Genomic DNA, 20266 nt, shown 5'->3' on the forward strand with positions numbered 1-20266 from the left:
TGTATTCCAAAACGGTGGTTACCAATAGTTAACAGTCATGCGGGTCTAAGCGCTTGATACTTAACACATCAATGAAGACGCACACATATTACTAGGTCACGAGTTATTTTAATTGATAACTTGTAATATACTAGATTTTCTTTGTCATCCTCGGTATTTTTTTAGATACTGTTAAAAATGTGATTTCTAAAAGGACTCCATGGGCTTCCTTCTGCAGTCGGAGGGCTCCAGCCCTTGAAACTTAAGATGCCGAACAAGCCATCAGACCACCGCTCGGGAGATGCCACGTGCAGCCCAGCGGGCTCTGGACCCCCAGAACCAGCCTGCCCTGCTGAGGGGATCCCGGCCACCCGCCAGCTGACACCGAGAGCGCCGACCTCCGCGCATCCTAGAGCGGCCGGAAGTCTGGGCGGGCGGGCGCGCGCTGGGCGGCTCTGGCTGCGCGCTCGGGCAGCGAGAAGGCTGTGGAAAATCGCGGCGCGATCCGAGGGGATGCGGAGGGTTTTTAGAGGCGTGAGAGCCTCCGCGGGGTCGCTGGCCCCGGGGGAGGAAGGGAGGCAATGGGACGGGGGCGGACGCAGGACATCGCGTAGCCCCCTCTTTCCTCTTTCCAGCACCCCCGCGGCTGGGGCTCAGGTTGAAGGGTCGGAAACGTCATGACGTAATCACTCCGGCCACGTCAGTGCCCCGGATTTCCGGGTAGCCGTGATCCAGTATTGTGATGAAGTCCAGTGGACCTTAGCGAGAGCAAGGAGGTTGGAAGGCCGACCTATGATTTGCTCTTCGCTGTTTCAGGAATACGTGTCTTTTATGGTGTTTGTAATTTTTAACTGACACGTAGTAAGCGTGCAGGTATGGTACGTTGTGGCATTTCAGTCCGTGTCAACATGCATGCCTGGTGATCAGCTGGGGTAGCTGATGGCTCTGATTTCAGACGTTTGTCCTTTCTTGGTGTTGGGAACACTCAAAGTTCTCTCTACTGGTTATTTGAAAGTTTCTACTAATTGTCAACTATAGTGTCTGCGCTATAGAATATTGGAAACCATTCCCGCAGCCCAACTTCTCCGGGAATAATTTCTGTCTAAAAAATTCTATTAAGTTCCTTGTCCAGAAACAACATCTCTTCAAGATTTGCATTGCCGAAGATAAGCTAAGATCCTAAATCCCCTGGGAGTGTCATTTTGTCATTACCTGTCTTACTTGGAAAGCACAACTCTTTAGCTTGTAGAAGGCTGCCGATACTTACATTAGATGATTTCCTAATGGCATCTTGGACATTCCTTCATTTACTCAGAAACACCCCATTATTGTTTTGGATGGGTCACAGTTGAACTTAAACCACTAATCCTTAAACTTTTCAACATGAGGAGACTTCTAGGTCCTGATATTACAGATCTGGGACTTATTCTGGACTTTACTAATTTATTTTGACCTCAAGGCAAGTTACTTAATTTCTGTTTGCCTTTTTTTCACTAAAGATCAAGTTAAACGGGGAGGATAATATCCCACAACATTGGGTTGTGGGAATAATATTATGCATGAAATCACTGGACACAAAGTTATTTGGTAAACAATAGGCACTTTTAAGATTATTAAAGTAAAAAACCTAACATACTGGTTTGTGTATGCATTTTAATTATTTTCTGATTCAATAACTCATTCATTAAACATTGACCACATTGCAAATGCCCTTACTCTTACCATCAGACCTCTCCCTACTTCTTGCCTGACCAGCTCCTGTTTTCAGCTTGCAGTTCGGGTGTCAACAGGCTCCAGGAAGCCCATCCCTTCACGTGTGGCAACAGTGTTAATGGTGCGCAGCCCGGGCTTCCAAGAAACTGAGGGAATGTAACGGCCTTAGTTTATTAGAAGGAATAAGAAAGGGGAAAGGCAATACCTACCAAAGGAGAGAGTGGGTCCTCTCAGAAGGGACAGGGACTGCTGTCCCCTCCTGTCCTCAGGTTTTATTAGGAGTACCTCCCATACCCCCCACCACCCTTTCCAGTGTCTTCAAGGACATTGAGACAGTTTTGCCTCTACTTCCTGACTTCTTAATCAGTGGTTACCCTTTGAATAGCCCTCACCTGGTTCTGTGAGGGTCTTGATGTTGGCCTATCACAGTGATTGGAGTGGTGACACAGGGAGAGTCTTGGAGACTTGATTGCAAGAGAATCGGAGACCTGGTCAGGAAGGGGTATATTTTCTTAAGTCTGAGGTAGGTTTTAACATACAAAGCCCCACCTTCCAGGTGCTTATTTGTCAGCTAGAGCTCCCTGCACCTTTGGGAGGCCCTCTACCATCTTCCCTGCTCTCCCACTCCCGCCTGTGGAGCCAGCCGAGTTAACCTTTGGGCTCTGCAGTCCAACATAGGACACGAATGTTGACCCACTCTGAGGTTCCCGAGCACAGCCTCTTAGGTCCTGACCTGTGTGGCAGAGAAGGCAGGGTCAGTGTGGTTTGCTAAATAGAATGGATCAAGAATAGTTAGTAGAGGAAAGTGACAACATAAAATGACAAACTAACATCTTTATCAATTCACAATTAGAAAGGAAAATATAGTTAGTAGTCTTGTAACTCCAATTTTGAGACATCTGCTACTGGTCTTTAATAAAAGCCTCATATGAAGTAACCCGGCCCTCCATTTTTCAGGTGCATTATTTTTTTCCCCAGTTCAGGTGCACGTGCACTCTCCCCCCACCTTCAGGTACACGTGTATTCCCCCCCCAGTTCAGGTACACTTGCACATCCCCCCAAGTTCAGTTAAACTTGCACTCTCCCCCCCCCCAATTCAGGTACACACGCACTCCCCCCAGTTCAGGTACCTGTGCACTCTCCTCCAGTTCAGGTACCTGTGCACTGGCCTCCCAGCTCGGGTACACATGCATTCCCCCCCCCCCAGTTCGGGCACAGGTGCACTGCCCCCCCCCAGCTCGGGTACACATGCACTGCCCCCCCCCCCAGGTTCCGGTACAAGCGCACTCTCCCCAGGTTCAGGTAAATGTGAACTTTTCCCCCCTCAAAAGTCGAGTGGCGCTGGAGGCATCACTACGCGGGGTAGGAGCTGCGGGACCGCCAGACCTGCGGCCACTCCGGCTCGCCCGCGCCCTCCTGCCCCGGGCCAGCGGAGCGTGGAGTGAGAGGCACACGTTAAAAGAATGCGCCAAAAGGCAAGTCGCTGTTTCCGCCCGGTTTCGAACCGGGGACCTTTCGCGTGTGAGGCGAACGTGATAACCACTACACTACGGAAACGCGCTGCCTGGCCTGCCTCCGCGCCGGTGTTCTGCGGTGCTCCCGTCACCGACGGAGCCAGCGGGCGACCCGCGTAGGGGAGTAGGGCAGGATGGCGCTGGAATTAGAAGAAACCCAGTTCTTCTCTCGCTCCACAAAAAGACCCAAACGCCAGCGAGTAGGGCGTAGTCTGGATCCCAGTCTCTCTCCCTCCCTCTTTGTCATATAAATAAAACATTTTTTAAGGATGGGGCCTCATATTTTAGCGACTCGTCTTGGACGCTGCCCCCCCCCCCCCCACGTAGGCCATGTCAGGTTCCTACCAGCGAGGGGGCCACGAACTGGCCGCGCGGCCCGGCGAAGCGCGGCCCGGGGGCTGCTGGGACTTTCGGGCCGAGTAGACCTGGCGTTGGTCTTTTACTCCTCGGCGCCCCCTGGGGGTGCGGAGAAGGAAGGAGCAAAAGGAACTCGTACACCCCGAGCCAGCCAGGAGTCGAACCTGGAATCTTCTGATCCGTAGTCAGACGCGTTATCCATTGCGCCACTGGCCCGCACGTGCTGACTCCCTCGGCCGCGCCCCTTCCTAAAAGCAAGGCCGCGGTCTGGCTACTGCCGAGGGCTGCGCCCGCCAACGCTCCAGGCTCGCAGCGCCTGGTCGCCGGCCCCTCTTGCCGCCACCCCAGAGGGGCCGCGAGATGCGAGACGCGAGACGCGAGCCGCGTCCATTCTGCCCACCGTCCTTCCACCCGTGCATTCCATTCACCGACGCGGCGGCTCCGGGCCTCAGGTGGAGCCTAGAGGAAAACCTGCCACCTGCGCCCCGGGGAAACGGTGCGGTGGGGACGGACCGCACAGCGCCAGGCGGGAAGGGAGCGCGGAGCCTGGGGAGACCGGGAACACGACGGGGCCGGGAAACCCGAGTCCGCGTCGGCGGCCTGATTCGACCTTTTTTTTTTTTTGTCCCTTTATAGGTCATTAAAGTTTTCTTTTTCAAAGTTCCCTAAGCAGAACTGAGCTGCGCCCTCTCCCTGCGTAGTGCTCGGGGCCGCCACCTCTGCCCGCGCGGAGGCCTTCAGCGGACAGCGCCTCCGGTGCAGGGTCCAGTCCTCCCGTGGGTCTGAGAAGGGATCCATCCCCGGCCCAGGGAGCGCCGTAGGGGAGCGGAGGCCACCAAGCAGGACAGGCTCTGCCTCCAGTTCCTGCGTCTCAGCCACCCCCGGAAACGCCTTGGGCGCCCTTTCTGCATCAGCTCGGGGTGGACCTGCTCTTGGACCCGCCGCTCGGCAGGTTCTGTTCGCAGACCCCGGGGCAGTTCGGTGACGTGGGACTGCAGCTTGGAACAATACCTTTAAAACACAAAGGAAAAAAGGGTACACATACACCATTTCAGGAGGAACCAGCTATGTTGAAATGTCATCAACATATTTTAGGTTACTCCATGATGCTGTGCTCCTTGATTGAGGTACTAGAGGTAAATCTCTAGCCCACGTGCGGGAGGTCTGATAAATACTTAATTTAAAAGCAGTGTTGACGATAAGTGATGTTTTAAGAAGCTTGCAACAACTGTATTTTGGTGTGAAAATGCTTGTGTTTTCCATGAGGGCTGAAACACAACTATGGTTTGTTTTCTACATCCATAATGGAAGAAAACATGCAATTTCAGTAACGAGTTATTCAAAATAAACATTTATTTTCTTATCCAACTTCACAGTGGTCTCCCCTTTAAAATCAAGAGATTTTTATTCTGAAAAGGGACTTGGGAACATGGAGAAACAGTGCTCCAAACACAGCAAACTGGTTGCCCAGGGTCCTCTTTTACCTCCTTACGGACCTAGCATGGGAGGCAGGGTCCAGGACATCTCTGAAAGTCAGAGGTCCCATCCTGTATCTCCAAAACGGCCTTACTCCAGCTGGCTGGAGGTTCTGTCCACACTTTTCTCAGTGTTTGTCCATGGAAACCTCCTTTTGTTTTGCAGATTTTGAGGGTCTTTCTCAAATTTCCCAGCCAGGTCCACAGCAAGGTATGGTTTCACCTTGTTCTTCTCCAGCGTATTCTTTTTTGACAGTTCCAACTCCAAATTTCAGACTTTCAGTCTTTTCTTTAGTGATTGTGTAAGTCAGAAAAACAGTCTGGAAGAAAACAGAACCAGTAGGAGATTAAATCCATGAACACATATACTGTATTAAGTACATACACGCATATTGGTAGGAATTGGCTTACATGCTCTGCCAGTCTGACACACAGAAGGTCAACAGGCTGGAAACACCCAGACAGAAGCTGATGCTGTAGCCTTGAAACAGAATTTCTTTTTCCTCAGAAAAGCCTACTTTGTTCTTAAAGTCTTTCAACTAAATAGGTGAGGCCTACCTACATTACTGAGAATAATCCCCTTTATTTAAGGTACTTGATTGTAATTGTTAACCACATTTACAAAACACCTTCAGAGAAACATCTGGATCAGTGTTTATGGCCTAATCAAGTTGACACATAAACTAGCACAGTGGTGGACTCTCCTCTATGCTCCCTGTCCTGTTATTTCTGATTTGCTCCCAGGTGTCCAACAGGCAGCACTGTTTGCCCCTGCTGTTTCTTGACCTCACTGCGCGCAACCTGTGACACAGGGCCTGCACCTATCCAGTGTCATGTGTGGAGCAGAGCCTATGTGAGGTTTTCATGATCCTTCCTGGTCAGTGGAACCTGAATGGAAGGTCGGGCTCACACCCAGATTTTTGTAAAAGGATCACTCGGACTCAGTTTTCTTCCAAGACTTAGCTCTGGAGTTTAAACAACTTAATTTGGCTCCTTAAAGTCTTCAGCTGTCGGTCAGAGGAAAACCCAAACCACATTCTATTTGCCGGTGCTGTCTGGTGGCCTGCCACGGCTGGTCAAAGGTGTGGCTGTGCTGTCATCGCCCTGTTCCTGACCAAATACGATGCAAGCCCCTAATGTCCGATGGTCATCATAGACTGCTAAACACCTAGGTGCGCCTCTCTTCACCATGCTGTTAGTGGACCCTCAGCCATCCAAGGTGTCGGTGGACCCTCAGTCCTTCCGTGAAGTCAGTGGACCCTCAGTCCTTCCGTGAAGTCGGTGGACCCTCAGTCCTTCCGTGAAGTCGGTGGACCCTCAGTCCTTCCATGCTGTCGGTGGACCCTCAGTCCTTCCGTGAAGACAAGGAATCTGGGGAAGGGCCGGGAGCCTCGGGCGTGGACGACGCGCCCAGCGTCCGCTCCCACTCACCGCCGGCCGAGCGCGGCCTCCCCTCGGGAAGCCACCCCGGGGCCGCGGCGAGGGCCGAGCTGTGGGCGCCTCGCGGAGCGGCCCGAGCTGGACGCCCGGGAGGCCTTCCGTGGACCGAGAGCCGGGAGGACGCGGGCGGGCAGCAGCGCTCAGCGCCCACGACCAGGGCCGCGCGGAGTCGTCGCGGGTCCTCAGCTCCCGCCGGGTCGGGTCAGTTGCCGGCTCGGCGCTGGGTGAGTGGACCTAGCCGGCTCCTGACCTCGCGGAGGGCGCGAGGGGAGGCAGGGTCTTCAGCCCAGGGACGAAGGCCGCGCCCCGGTGGCGGCGGAGGCCAGGTCCACGCTGGGTCCAGCGGGTCCGGGCGGCTCCGGGACCTAGGAAGCGGGAAACGCTGCAGGAGCGAGAGCCTCCCTTTTCCCTCCCAATCTGGAGCGCGGAGGGCGTGCTGGCTCCGTGGCTTAGCTGGTTAAAGCGCCTGTCTAGTAAACAGGAGATCCTGGGTTCGAATCCCAGCGGGGCCTCTCCTTTTGCGCTGTTCTCGCCTTCAGAAACCAGGGCGATGGACCTGCTGTAAGTTCCTGCACCTCGTTTCCCACCCACCCAAGTGTTTTGTGTGGATCTGGGGATGGTCTCTAGTTTTTACCAAAAGAAAAGAGGCAAAGTGAATTTGTTGTTGTTGTTTTAGAACCATTTTCTGCGTTTCTGGGCTTTACAACACTTTTATTCCACATATGATTTCTATTTAGCAAATACAAAAGGAAGCAGGGAAAGCAGAAAGGAAAGCCGCCAAATTTAATCTACGAGCGACATGGTAACCTCTGATTATTCTAGTTGCATTCCTGGGGAATTCCCAGACTGGGGCACTCATCATCTGCAAAAAAATGTTATTTAGAAAAGTCAACCTTTGCAATGACCGGTATGTCTACTGCTGAGGTCGCTGCAGCTGTGACAACCCATAGCAGCCCGAAACACGCTGAGAGTACTCATTTTGGAAGGTTGTACTGTGTCCTGAATTTCCTGAATAGGAAAAATCAAAGCGAAAACGAATACTTGTCACTGTGACTTTAGAAAAGCAAGAGAAGCATCCACTTGATTGTCTATCACAGAGCCACACACACCCCCCAGAGGGGGCAGATACGAAGGAGGCCTAGTACGGAGGCCCCTCCTCCAGATGAGAGAGAGAGAGAGAGAGAGAGAGAGAGAGAGAGAGAGAGAGAGAGAGAGAGAGAGGGAGAGGAAAAGAAGTCGGTTTGACTCTTAACAGTGACTCTTCACAAGAAGCACACGACAGAAATGGAAGTTCACTGAGAAAGTGGGCAGCCCTCTGCTCCTCTGCCAAGGGCCAGCCCCCAACACCTGGCAAAGGAAGTTGCACTACCCTGGCTTTTGCCTTCAGAGCACGTTTTTTATGTGGATTATCAAGGATTGAGATATAATCGCCTGTCCAATCTGTGGAAACAAAGTGTCTCAAGGCTTTAGGAATAATTCAGGAAGCAACTTTACTTTTGGGGAGAATTTCTGCTCCCACCCTGCAGCTTAATTTCCACTTTTCCTTGTAAGCATCAGGCCACAGTGGAAAGGCAGACTCTTTTTTTTTTTTTTTTTTTTAAAGAGACAGGGAGGAGAGAGAGGTAGAGAGAGAGAATTTTTTAATACTTATTTTTTAATTTTCGGCAGACACATCTAACCCGGGCCGCACGCATGCCAGGGGAGCGCGCTACCGCTTGAGCCACATCCCAGCCCCCAGACTCTCTTTTTTTAATGGAAAGCATGTTTATTTTTATGTGGTGCTAAGGGATCAAACTCAGTGCCTGGCGAGCACTTCGCCACTGAGATACAGCCCCAGAATCTCTTTTTCACTAAGTCTTTCTTCTGCTTATGAAATCCTTTATTCCAGACTCAGGCCTCAGACCCCCCTCAAATAAGGACACAGGTCACTGATGCAGATATCAAACTACACCATGGCTTTGCCTTGTCACCAAGCCCGCCTTTGTTCCACCCCCTGATACTTCGGGCTTGTGGAAATAAATTTCTTGTCATACCCATCAAAAAGAGAGCTCAGAGACCATTGGAGAAACTATCAGGTAGTAAAAGATTGTTCAGGAACTGCTCTGCTGGGCCAATATAGCCAAACAGCTTGCCTTATCCTTAACACTATGCCGCAGTCTGGCTGGGCACAAATGCCACAGTCTGGCTGGGCACACGATCACGAGCCACCACACAGCTTGTAGATTCAAACAGCAACTCTTTATTCCCGAACTCACACCAGCCGTCTACAATCACGTTCTGGGGAAATCCACGTTCTCTGCCCAAATTCACGTTCTCTGCCCAAATCCACCTTCTCTCCCAAATTCACCTCCACTGGGCTTCTATCTCCAAAATATACTGTCTGAATCCCGTGAGAACTCAAGGGGAACTCAGGCAGCAGGATACGCCCTATTCCCAGCAGGAATAATCTTAAACCTTAAACCTGGAACCTAAACTGGGAACGCCCTAAACAAGATTATCTTAAAACCGGGAACACCCTAATCTGCCTTGGTCCTTGAGCAAGGTTAAGTACATTCAATGTCACTGCAACATGGGGTACGCTGGCAAGGAAATTGTCATACTTACTTGGCTAATGGCTCCCAGCATCTCCCCCCTTCTGATTAATTAAACAACAAGCAATGTGGCTTAAGGACCGTGCCTGGTAGGTTGTCCAATTCAACATATGGTTCTTACCCATCATGGGAAAAACTGACCTTTAGGCGTCAGCCTCCTGTCTTAGGTTGATACCACTGCAATTGAATCATACCCGTCACTGACTACCGGTCCAGCATACAGCCATAGTTGTGGATAGGTCTATGCACCAGTGGGGGGGTGAGGTTCTTTGCCTCACCTCTGTTGGCCCCCAAATTTGGCCTTGGTGCCAGTGGGGGAGTGAGGTTAATGTGGCTTATGGACCGTGCCTGGTAGGTTGTCCAATTCAACATATGGTTCTTACCCGTCATCGGAAAACTGACCTTTAGGCGTCAGCCTCCTGTCTTAGGTTGATACCACTGCAATTGGATCATACCCGTCACTGACTACCGGTCCAGCATAAGCCATTGGCCCCCAAATTTTAGACCATCACTAGCAGAAGGGAGGAGGATACAGAAATGCCACGACACCAAGCCAATTGACGGCTCCTTGGGAAAAATTGCATCACTGGTGACACCATCAGCAAAGATATGTCAGCACTACCACAATTAACATGGGGTGCGCTGGCAAGGAAATAAAAATTGCATCACTAGTGACACCATCAAACGATAGTTACATAGTCCAGGCAAGTTCTGCAAGCAGTTCAAAGCAGAGGAATCTATCAATATGTCCATTTCCTCCCCAAATCCGTTTCCTCCCAAAGTAAGTTGACTCTTTGATTGAGCATTACTTGTTGAGTTCTTCACCGGCACTGGGATGGAGATAGGAATTCTGGCAATGATGCTAAAGAGACATTATCCTGAAAAGAATTATTAAATATAATGAAAAGGAAAGGTGAAAGTAAACAAACAGATCTGTTAACCTACTTTAAAAACAATCCTTAACAGCTTTTTACCTAATTTAAACTAGTAAACAAACAGATCTGTTAACCACCTTTAAAAACAATCCTTAACAGCTGTTTACCTAATTTTAATTAAACCATTTAAATCACGTGAATAAAAAAAATAATAATTCGGATCCATTTTTTCATGAGCGCTCCTCATATAAGAAATATGGACATACGTACATACAGACATACAACACAAAACACAAGAGTGTACACAAACGTACAACACATAAGAAAATAGTAAAGGCCTTGTAGCTTTACCTAGGTGAAATCTCCATTGCAATGTTTAAAAACTCCACAGTCAAAAAATAAAACTGATCAGAAAAACATTAACCTAGGTTTGTATGAGCTCAAAAAATAAAAATAGAACCTTATGATGTGGAAAAATGCAATAATAAAATAGCTATTGAAAAAAGCATCCTGGTTAATCACTGTCGCAGATGTAAGAATGGCCAAGCTGGAGTTCTGGATATCAGCTGTTATGGATTTGAGTCAAATCATCTTCTTTTCGATCTGTAGAAACTGTTTTAGTTAATCTCTCTGGAATCCAAATGGGCTGCTGTTCTCCCTGTGGAAAAACACAAACAGACCCCCGACTCCAGACAATCACTGGGTCAGGACCTTTCCATTGTCCTGTTAGAATATCTTTCCAAAGTACTTTAGGCTTATGTACATTTTTTGGATACATATGCCTTTCCGCAGCACTAAGTCCTGATGAATCCAAATTTAAAAAGTTTAGAGTAAAAAGCGTTATTTTAAGTTTATCTTTGGGGGATATATACCCCCTTCCAATTCCCTCTTTTTGCTTTAATAAGTATGTTTTAATAGTTTGATGAGCTCTTTCAACTATGCCTTGTCCCTGTGGATTGTATGGGATTCCTGTTATATGAGTAATACCAAATGATGAGCAAAATTGTTTAAAAGAGGTAGAGGTATAGCCAGGACCATTATCGGTTTTTAACTGTTTAGGAACGCCCACAGTGGCAAAATTTTGTAAGCAATGAGCTATAACATCTTTAGTTTTTTCTCCGGCATGAAGGGAGCCCATCAAAAATCCAGAAGAAGTATCGACTGTAACGTGTAAATATTTTAATTTTCCAAATTCTGGCAAGTGTGTGACGTCCATCTGCCAAATATGGTTAGGTATCAGTCCTCTAGGATTGACTCCAAGATTAACTTGTGGTAAAAATGTCACACAATTTTGACATTGTTTTATTATATGTCTGGCTTGTTCCTTAGTTATTTTAAAACGCTTTTGTAAAGTATTAGCATTAACATGAAACCTTTTATGAAAATTTGTAGCTTCTTCAAATGTAGAGAAAATATGTATGTCATGTGTAGTTTTATCTGCTAAATCATTGCCTAAACTAAGGGCTCCAGGCAATCCTGTATGTGCCCTAATATGTCCTATAAAGAATGGATCTTTTCTGTCCCAGATTAGACTTTGTATAGTGGAAAACAAAGAGAAAACAGTAGAAGAAGGGGAAATCCTACCAGCATCTTCAAGAGATACTATAGCATTAACTACATACTGACTATCAGAAAATAAATTAAATACAGAATCTTTAAACATCAAAAAAGCTTGTAAAACTGCATTAAGCTCTACCTTTTGAGCTGATTGTTTTGGTACTAAAAATGTAAAAGTTCGATCTGGGGTAACTACTGCTGCTGTACCATTATTAGACCCATCAGTGAATATATTTGGAGCATTCATGATAGGTGTTTTTCTTGTCATTTTAGGAAAAACTACAGGATGCTTAGACCAAAAAGACAACAAAGGATTAGATGGTAAATGATTATCAAATGAAACATTAGATTTACACATGATTATTGCCCAAGTATTTAACTCATTAGCTAACTCATCAATTTGATCCATAGTATATGGAGTAATAATTTTATTGGGAGAAATTCCAAACACTCCCTTCGCTGCTTTTATTCCTTTGAGTATTAATTGTCCTACAGCCTCAGGATACCTAGTAAGAATCGTGTTAGGAGAATAAGATAAATGTATCCACAATAATGGACCTTCTTGCCAAAATACTCCTGTAGGAATATTTTTTGTTGGTAGTACAATAAATAATAAAGGCAAACTTATATCAATTCTATCCAAATGTATGTTTTCCATATATGTTTCAATAATTTTTAATGCCTTTCTTGCTTTAGGAGTTAACATGCGGGGTGAATTTGGATCTGATGGACCTTTTAGAATATCAAATAAAGGTCCCAACTCTCCTGTTGGTATACCTAGATAAGGCCTTATCCAATTTATGTCTCCCAATAACTTTTGAAAGTCGTTAAGTGATTTGAGTTGATCTACTCGTATTTGAATTTTTGGTGGACGGACCATGGTTGAGGATAATAGAACTCCTAAATAATTAATTGGAAAATTTAATTGTACTTTATCTATTGCTATCTCTAGATTATAATTTTTTAATAAGTTTGTAAGTGTGGCATAACATTCCAGCAATATGTTTTTATCTTTATGTGCCAATAATACATCATCCATATAGTGAAATATTTGTAGTTCAGGATTTTGATTTCTAAGTGGCTGGATTGCTTTGTTAACATATATTTGACACATAGTTGGACTGTTAGCCATCCCTTGAGGGAGTACTTTCCATTCATATCTCTGATCAGGACCTTCATGATTTAATGCAGGGATAGTAAATGCAAAACGTGGACTATCCTCGGGATGAATTGGAATTGAAAAAAAACAATCTTTAATATCTATAGCTAAAACATGCCAGGTTTTTGGCAAAGCAGACAATTGAGGAATCCCTGATTGAGCAGGTCCCATAACAACCATCTCATTATTAATGGCTCTTAAATCTTGCAATAATCTCCATTTACCAGATTTCTTTTTGATGACAAAAATGGGAGTATTATGGGGAGATATGGAAGGTTGTATATGTCCTTCCGTTAATTGTTGTTTGACCAGATCATGGGCTACTTGTATCTTTTCTTTAGTCAGGGGCCACTGAGGAACCCACACTGGTCTTTCTGATTTCCAAGTAATTTTGATTGTCTCAGTGGCCCTTTCTGAAAATCCAACCCATGTCTGTCTGTTCCTTGATCTATTTGTACTGGTGCTGCTATACCTTGCCCTTGTTTTCCTAATCTTTTTTCTTTCCTAAAGCCTTGTCTAGCTCTAGTAGTGGGCACATTAGGATTGATATTATTTGTTAACGTCAAACCTAATTGATCTAGGACATCTCGTCCCCATAAATTTATAGGAAGATGATCCAATACATATGGCTGTATAGTTCCTTCACATCCTTCAGGATCCTTCCAATCTAATATCATAGAACTTCTATGGGGATTAGTCGCCACTCCTAGGCCTCGAAGCGTTTGAGTGGCTTGTTGTAATGGCCAATGTTTTGGCCATTCTTGACGAGATATGATGCTAAGGTCAGCTCCTGTGTCCAGTAGCCCATTAAACTCATGACCTTGAATATTTAGTTTTAGCATTGGGCGAGAATCTAAATTTAAAGACAACATAGCCCAATCTACACCTGTGGAGCCTAATCCCCTGGAACCTCTTTCTACACTATGACTAGGAAATTTATTATGTAGGCTGGGTATTATTAACAACTGTGCTATTCTATCTCCAGGTGAAATTACTGATATACCTCTTGGAGAACTAGCTATAATTTTTATTTCACCTACATAATCGGGATCAATTACCCCAGGACTTATCATAAGTCCTTTTAATGTAGATGAACTACGTCCCAGTAATAAGCCTACTGTTCCTTGGGGAAGAGGTCCTTTTACTCCTGTGGGAATGATTTGAACTCCCATCTCTGGAGTTAATACTGCTCTGGCAGAGGCACAGATGTCCAACCCTGCGCTCCCTCGGGTTTGTCTGATGAGGGATTTAATGGACAATGTGTCCTGGGCACTACCCTGATGGTGTTGCTGGGATCCTCCACTGCCCCGTATATTTGTGGTTGTGGGCCCCGGAGCATTGGGCCCCCCTGTCCGTTTTTTGGCAATGGAGCCTGATGCCTTTCTCCACGATATCTTGGATAAATACCTGGTCTTTGTCCGTTTTTTGATAAGGGAGTACCTTCTATGGTGGTTTGAGAACGGCATTCATTAGCCCAATGTCTCCCTCTACGGCATCGTGGGCAAATACCTGGTATTCTATTCCTTTGATACCTACTTTTGTTAAACCCTCCTCCTATGGGGCAATTCCTTTTAAAATGTCCTGTTTGTTCACAATCATAGCATGTTTTTGGCCTGGCATCTAAAGCCTGTTGTACTGCAGCTGCCAAGACTTGCCCTTGTTCATTAATATCTCTACATAATTTAATATATGTGTTTAAATCTTCATGTCTCCATGGTCTAATAACCTCTCTGCAGCAACGATTTGCTTGGTCATAAGCCAGTTGTTTTATTAATGGCATTGCTTGTTCTGTATCCCCAAAAATTTTGGCAGCCGTTTGAATTAGCCTATCTACAAAGTCAGCGTAAGGTTCATTAGCTCTCTGTATTACCTTAGATAGCTGACCTTGTAAATCTCCATGTCCTTGTAAAGTCTTCCATGCCCTAACTGCGTCTGCAGCAATTTGTGCATATATAGCAGGATCATATTCAATTTGTTGCCGTTGACCCTCATAAGGTCCTTTTCCTAACAACATATCTAGATTTCTTTGAGGGTAACCGGCTGCTGCATTTCGCCTAGCTGTCTCCGTGCAAAATTCCTCATTGGCAACCTTCCATAACAAATATTGTCCTCCATTTAGTACAGATTTACACATGCTAGCCCAATCTGCTGGCGTCATGTCCAAGTTAGTAATGGACTCAACCATGCTTACCGTGAAGGGAGCTTGGGGACCATAGGTTGTTACAGCCTCCTTTAACTGCTTCACTGTTTTAAAATCTAAAGCACGGTGAATTCGCTGCCCTCCTGCCTGTTCAAGTACAGGGCATGCTAATCTTTGAGGTCCTGTCTCAGGATCCCATTTATCAACTACGGGGTTTGAGGGCCACTCAGCTGTCTCCATCGGTGGGGCTGTTGGTTGAATTACGCCCTCTTGTGATAAAATGGAGTTAGTAACAGCCTCCTGTTGTGGCCTTTTTCCTAACAACCCCTTTTCCTTTAAATTTTCTTCCTCTGTCTGACTAGCTCGAGAGACCTTCTCTTTTGCTTGATCTAAAATGTCTTTCTCCATGGTCTGAACCTCTAACAATTTACTTAACATCTTTTCGGTTTGTTTTTTACTAATTTCTAATCTACTATAAAGATAACGCAACCCAATAAGATAGCACAAAACAAAGCCGAAACTGAATGAAACAAAAACGGAATAAAAAATCGTTGTATCAATTTTCTCTTCCTCAGGGCCGACAAACTTCAAACCTTTAGTCAACCATTTTTTCCAGTTTGCCTGAGAAATTTCTAGGGATAGGCAGCTTGAAACAAAAACAAGATAAATCAAAACAATAACACATTGTTTTTTGAGTTGGTCACCCATTCTTTCGCTCTTCCTCAGGGGCGAGCAATTTCACTTACCTCTAAGCTTCAGAAGTCCCCCGTACGAGCCGCCAAATGCCGCAGTCTGGCTGGGCACAAATGCCACAGTCTGGCTGGGCACACGATCACGAGCCACCACACAGCTTGTAGATTCAAACAGCAACTCTTTATTCCCGAACTCACACCAGCCGTCTACAATCACGTTCTGGGGAAATCCACGTTCTCTGCCCAAATTCACGTTCTCTGCCCAAACTCTCCCACCCTCCACTGGGCTTCTATCTCCAAAGTATACTGTCTGAATCCCGTGAGAACTCAAGGGGAACTCAGGCAGCAGGATACGCCCTATTCCCAGCAGGAATAATCTTAAACCTTAAACCTGGAACCTAAACTGGGAACGCCCTAAACAAGATTATCTTAAAACCGGGAACACCCTAATCTGCCTTGGTCCTTGAGCAAGGTTAAGTACATTCAATGTCACTGCAACATGGGGTACGCTGGCAAGGAAATTGTCATACTTACTTGGCTAATGGCTCCCAGCAACACTATATTCTTCTTCTTAGCAACTGTCAAGAAAACTACCTAGTATGACTTTAAGACTGGCTTCACTTAGTAGCTGCTGCTACATGCCAATCAGAGTTCATTGGCTCCCTCAAGTACCCAAAGTGCCAATGAACTTTCTTTTATAAACATCTGTATAGATTTCTCTGTTCCAATAAAATCTCTGACCTTTCCCTTGTTCTCCATGCATACCAGAGGCCATGCTGGTCTGATTATGTGTCCTGGGTGCATCTTATTCTTTGTTCCCAAACAAGTTCTTTGCTCCTTTATTGGAAGTTCTCATTATTCCTGTTTATCTCTGACAGGCTCTAGGCTCCAGGGTCTGTATAGGGATGCTTCCAGACAAGTTTCTCTCAACAGATTGCACGGTCTCTTGCAGCAGTCCGGCTGCAGCAAAATAGTGTGTGTGGGGGGGGTGACAAGCAACTTGTGTACATTGATACAGCAGGAGTGGAAGCCATTTATTGTAGGACAACAGAGGTATTTATACATTTTGCACAGCTTATCTTAATTAGCATAAACTAGATACATCAGTCAACCAATAAGGAATCTCCACACTTAATGGCTCCCTGGCCTTACTTCACAAACCACTCCCTCTGGCAAAATGCCAGGCGCCATCCTGACTTGTTTACAGACTCTAACAGTCTCTGTCATTGAGGTAGTGGTACTGGCTACAGAAGTTACAGAATATTCCAGTTGAGGTGTCTTACTCTCTTTCCCAAAAGCCCATAAGTCTTCCTGACTCTTCAAACATTGATAAACCATGAAAGCGATTCGTGTGCAGAAGTGTCGAGGGTTTGCAATCAGATGCCTGTTTATCCACTCAGCTGCTACTTGTTGAGGGCCTGTTAAGGGACGGGCACCATGTTCCTCACACATGGGTTATGAGTTCTGTCCTAAGGAGGCTGGTGTGGGGATCAGAGAACTCAATGTTGATTGTAGGAGAGTGGGATATGATGCCACTCAGAGTACAGGGACTTTCCAAATGCATAAACTGCATTTGGACACTTAATATAAACGGGATAGAGGTGGAAGGAGGTGGGGAAGACTTCATGGAAGAAAATACAACCAAACTGAGCCATGAAAGAGATGCAGAACTTAGCAGGGCAAGAAAGTAGGCTGTGGAGGGGTGGAATAGATGCTGTGGCAAGAAGCCACGGAGTACAGCTAAGTGGATGCCCAGTTCAGGTGAGTGGAGGTCGTTAGGAAGGGATGTGCTCAAGTCTCCCAACTTTTCATTGTCTGGAGATGACCACAGGCCCTTAGGCATCCTCACCTGCAGTCAGATAGATTTGACAGTTGGTAAGTGCCAAGTGTTTCATGCTTTCCTTTAAAAAGACCATGCATTACCAGAGCACTGCAGATGGCATCTGAATTTACAACTTGTGGTTGACAGGGCCCTGAGCTGGGCTGCTGAGGTTCTGCTATGGCAGATGGAGCTAGAAGGGACCCCGTGCCCTACCCTGTCCTGGGCAGCAACTTTCGTCTCTTTGCTCTGCATCTGCCACTGTGTCAGCTGGTCTCCTCCTCGGGGCTGTTCCTGTGCTGTGTACAGGCCTGGCCAACAGCAGTGTGAGGTTTAATTTCACGCCAGGTTGAAGGGTACCAGGGTCCCCAGATTAAACATTGTTTCAGGGTTTATCTGTGAGGGTTTTCCAGATGGGATTAGCATTTGAATCAGTGGCCTCAATAAACTAGATCGCCCTCCCCCAACCCCCGCTGTTGCTGTTCCGGGCTTCATCCAGTCTCTGGGGAGCCTGAATAGAATAAAAGCCTGCCCCTCTCTATGCCCTCACCCACCTCGTCTCCATCCCTTCCTGCCTCTCTTCCCCGGTTCTCAGGCCTTCCCACAGGAACTCAGCTATGTCACCTGCCTTCTTAGTCCCAGCTTGCAGAGGGCAAATCCTGGACCTTCTCACTCCCCCATACCCGTGAGAACCAGTTCTTTATAGGACATCTCTCCCCATCTCCGTCTCTCAACAGATGATAGATATTGGTTCTGTTTCTTTGGCAGGTTCTAATACAAAAGAGTACTTCATTTATGACAAAATAAAATTACCGTTTCTCAGGCATTTATATTTGGCTGGCATTTGTACAAGCACTTTACATGTACTAAGTCAGGCAATCCTCACAGCACATTTATGAGGCAAGGTTCAATTATGTTCTCCATGTTAAAGAGGAGGGCACCTAACACAAGGGTGAAGAGTCACTTGCCTGGGAGACTGTGAAGTGGCAGAGCCTCTGGCTGAGCCCAGCAGCCTGAATTGGATTGGACCCAGGGGCTGCCCTCATCCTCTAAGTGCTTCTCGGTATCACCCTGGGGGTTCATTTCCTCCTTTCTCTTATGTTGACAAGGCCAAAGTGGAGACTCAGAATCCCATTCGTTCAACCAGAATGTTGGTGTGGGCAGAAATGGAGTGACTGGTGTCCAGTCAGGTGACAAGGGGAAATCTCCATTCCTTTGTTCTTTTCCTGTCTGGTTGATGACAATCTAAAACATACCAATTCACTTTTCTTTCAGTGTATGGATCTGAATTTTGAGGAATTCCAGAAAAAAAAAGGAGAGGACAGGCCAATTTTGAATATTAATGATCATAAAACAGATTCACCATATATTTAGCCTATGAAACCTGGTAGTAGATTAAATTTTCTTTTCTTTCTTTCTTTTTCTTTTTCTTTTTTTTTTTTTTTTTGGTGTTGAGGATTGAACCCAGGGGTGCTCTGCCATTGAGTTACATCCTACATCCACAGCCCTTTTTATTTTTAGATAGGGTCTCACTAACTTGCTTAGGACCTGCTAGGATGCTGAGGCTGCTTTCAAATTTGCAATCCTCCTGCTTTGGCCTCCTGGTTAAATTTCCTTTGGAAAAGGGAAGAGTGAAGAGAAATTCCAGTCCCTTGAGGTTTTTGATTAATTGGGGCTTTGCAATAAGTTCAAAATAGGAACAATGAATATGCATGTTTGTAATTGTAGCTATTAATGTTCAAGATGAGCAAGTTGGATGTCAGAAATTTGAATTTGGGGGATATTTCTGGAGACTTCACTAAATATGAGCTGCATATTTAAAGCATGCCCCTTGGGTCCTGTTCCTGATAGCTATCAGAAAAGGCACATACTTCCAGGGGCAGGATCCTATATACTTATTTGGCAGAAAGCTGCTCTCCCTTTAATAGACGGTTAGAAATCCTGCTACAAAGTTGTTTTTCTTTTTGTTTCAGATAAGGCTCCTTGGAGAAACTCATGAGGACTAAACTCTATGCTCAGGAATGTTCCCCCTCCCCTTCTTTCATGTGGGCTTACGATCTTGAACTGAGTTTGCCCACCTTTTTGTGAGGCAAACCTCTATATGAGACGAGGAATCTTACCTATATGAATATCTAGAGGTTTCCCCAATGAAAGTCCCTCACTTTCTTTGTGCGGAGAAAGCACTACTTTGCAAATTATCTCGAACCCTCTACTTACTTGCTGCAAATAATGCGCCCCTCCAAGCTTTTATCTCCTTTTTGGCTTATGGGCTTTTCACTCATGGCTCTTGGCCATATTCTGAAATTGGTGTAAAATTAGTGGATTGTCAAACTCTTTTGACTTGCAATTTGTTCCTGCCATATCTCAAATTCTTGCACAGCTTGGTAATGGAATACGTAGGAAGATGTGCTCTATAGTGGCTACACCTGAGACCCAACCTGTGAGCCATCCCCGGGGGGCAGGCCAACTCACAGCTGACCTCTATGCATCAATTAAAAGCACTTGTCTGGACTTGGGCTAGATGTGCACAGGACATGGTTCAAAATCACGGCGCCAAAGGAATGAAGTAAAATAGAATGACATCTATAATACATTGTGAATTATTGCCGCAGTCCGGCTGGCTGCAGCAAAATAACCAGGGGGTGACGAATAACTTGTGTACGTTGATACAGCAGGAGTGGGAGTCTTTTATTGCAGGACAGGAGCAGTATTTATACATTCCACACAGCTTATCTAATTAGCATAAACTAGATACATCAGTCAACCAATAAGGAATCTCCACACTTAATGGCTCGCTTTTGTTACTTCTCAAACCACTCCCTCTGGCATTTTGCCAGGCACCATCCAGACTTGTTTACCAACTCTAACATTCCCCTGGCAAAATGCCAGGTGTTATTTTGACTTGTTTACAGACTCTAACAAATTATGAAAATTAAAAATGCATGTATCCTCTAA

At 46.0% G+C, this 20266-nt stretch overlaps 1 long non-coding RNA gene and 3 other non-coding genes across 4 annotated transcripts; 1 reads left to right on the forward strand and 3 right to left on the reverse strand.

The window, feature by feature from the left end:
• Nucleotides 1–1612: 1612 nt before the first annotated feature.
• LOC124097900 (uncharacterized) lies at nt 1613–3642 on the reverse strand. The gene is made up of 4 exons (XR_006853390.1): nt 3552–3642; nt 2346–2425; nt 2085–2180; nt 1613–1838 (listed from the first exon to the last, which is right to left on the reverse strand). It is a non-coding gene; the product is annotated as an uncharacterized LOC124097900 (long non-coding RNA).
• On the reverse strand, nt 3177–3249 carry Trnav-cac (transfer RNA valine (anticodon CAC)). Its single transcript has one exon. It is a non-coding gene; the product is annotated as a tRNA-Val (tRNA).
• Nucleotides 3643–3706: 64 nt separating the features above from the next.
• Nucleotides 3707–3779, reverse strand: Trnar-acg (transfer RNA arginine (anticodon ACG)). Its single transcript has one exon. It is a non-coding gene; the product is annotated as a tRNA-Arg (tRNA).
• Nucleotides 3780–6916: 3137 nt separating this feature from the next.
• Nucleotides 6917–6990, forward strand: Trnat-agu (transfer RNA threonine (anticodon AGU)). Its single transcript has one exon. It is a non-coding gene; the product is annotated as a tRNA-Thr (tRNA).
• Nucleotides 6991–20266: the final 13276 nt, after the last annotated feature.

Source organism: Marmota monax, unplaced genomic scaffold (assembly GCF_021218885.2).
Source record: "Marmota monax isolate L192 unplaced genomic scaffold, Marmota_monax_Labrador192_F-V1.1 WCK01_AAM20220418_F8-fsc00141, whole genome shotgun sequence".
In the NCBI taxonomy this organism is placed as follows: Eukaryota; Metazoa; Chordata; class Mammalia; order Rodentia; family Sciuridae; genus Marmota; species Marmota monax.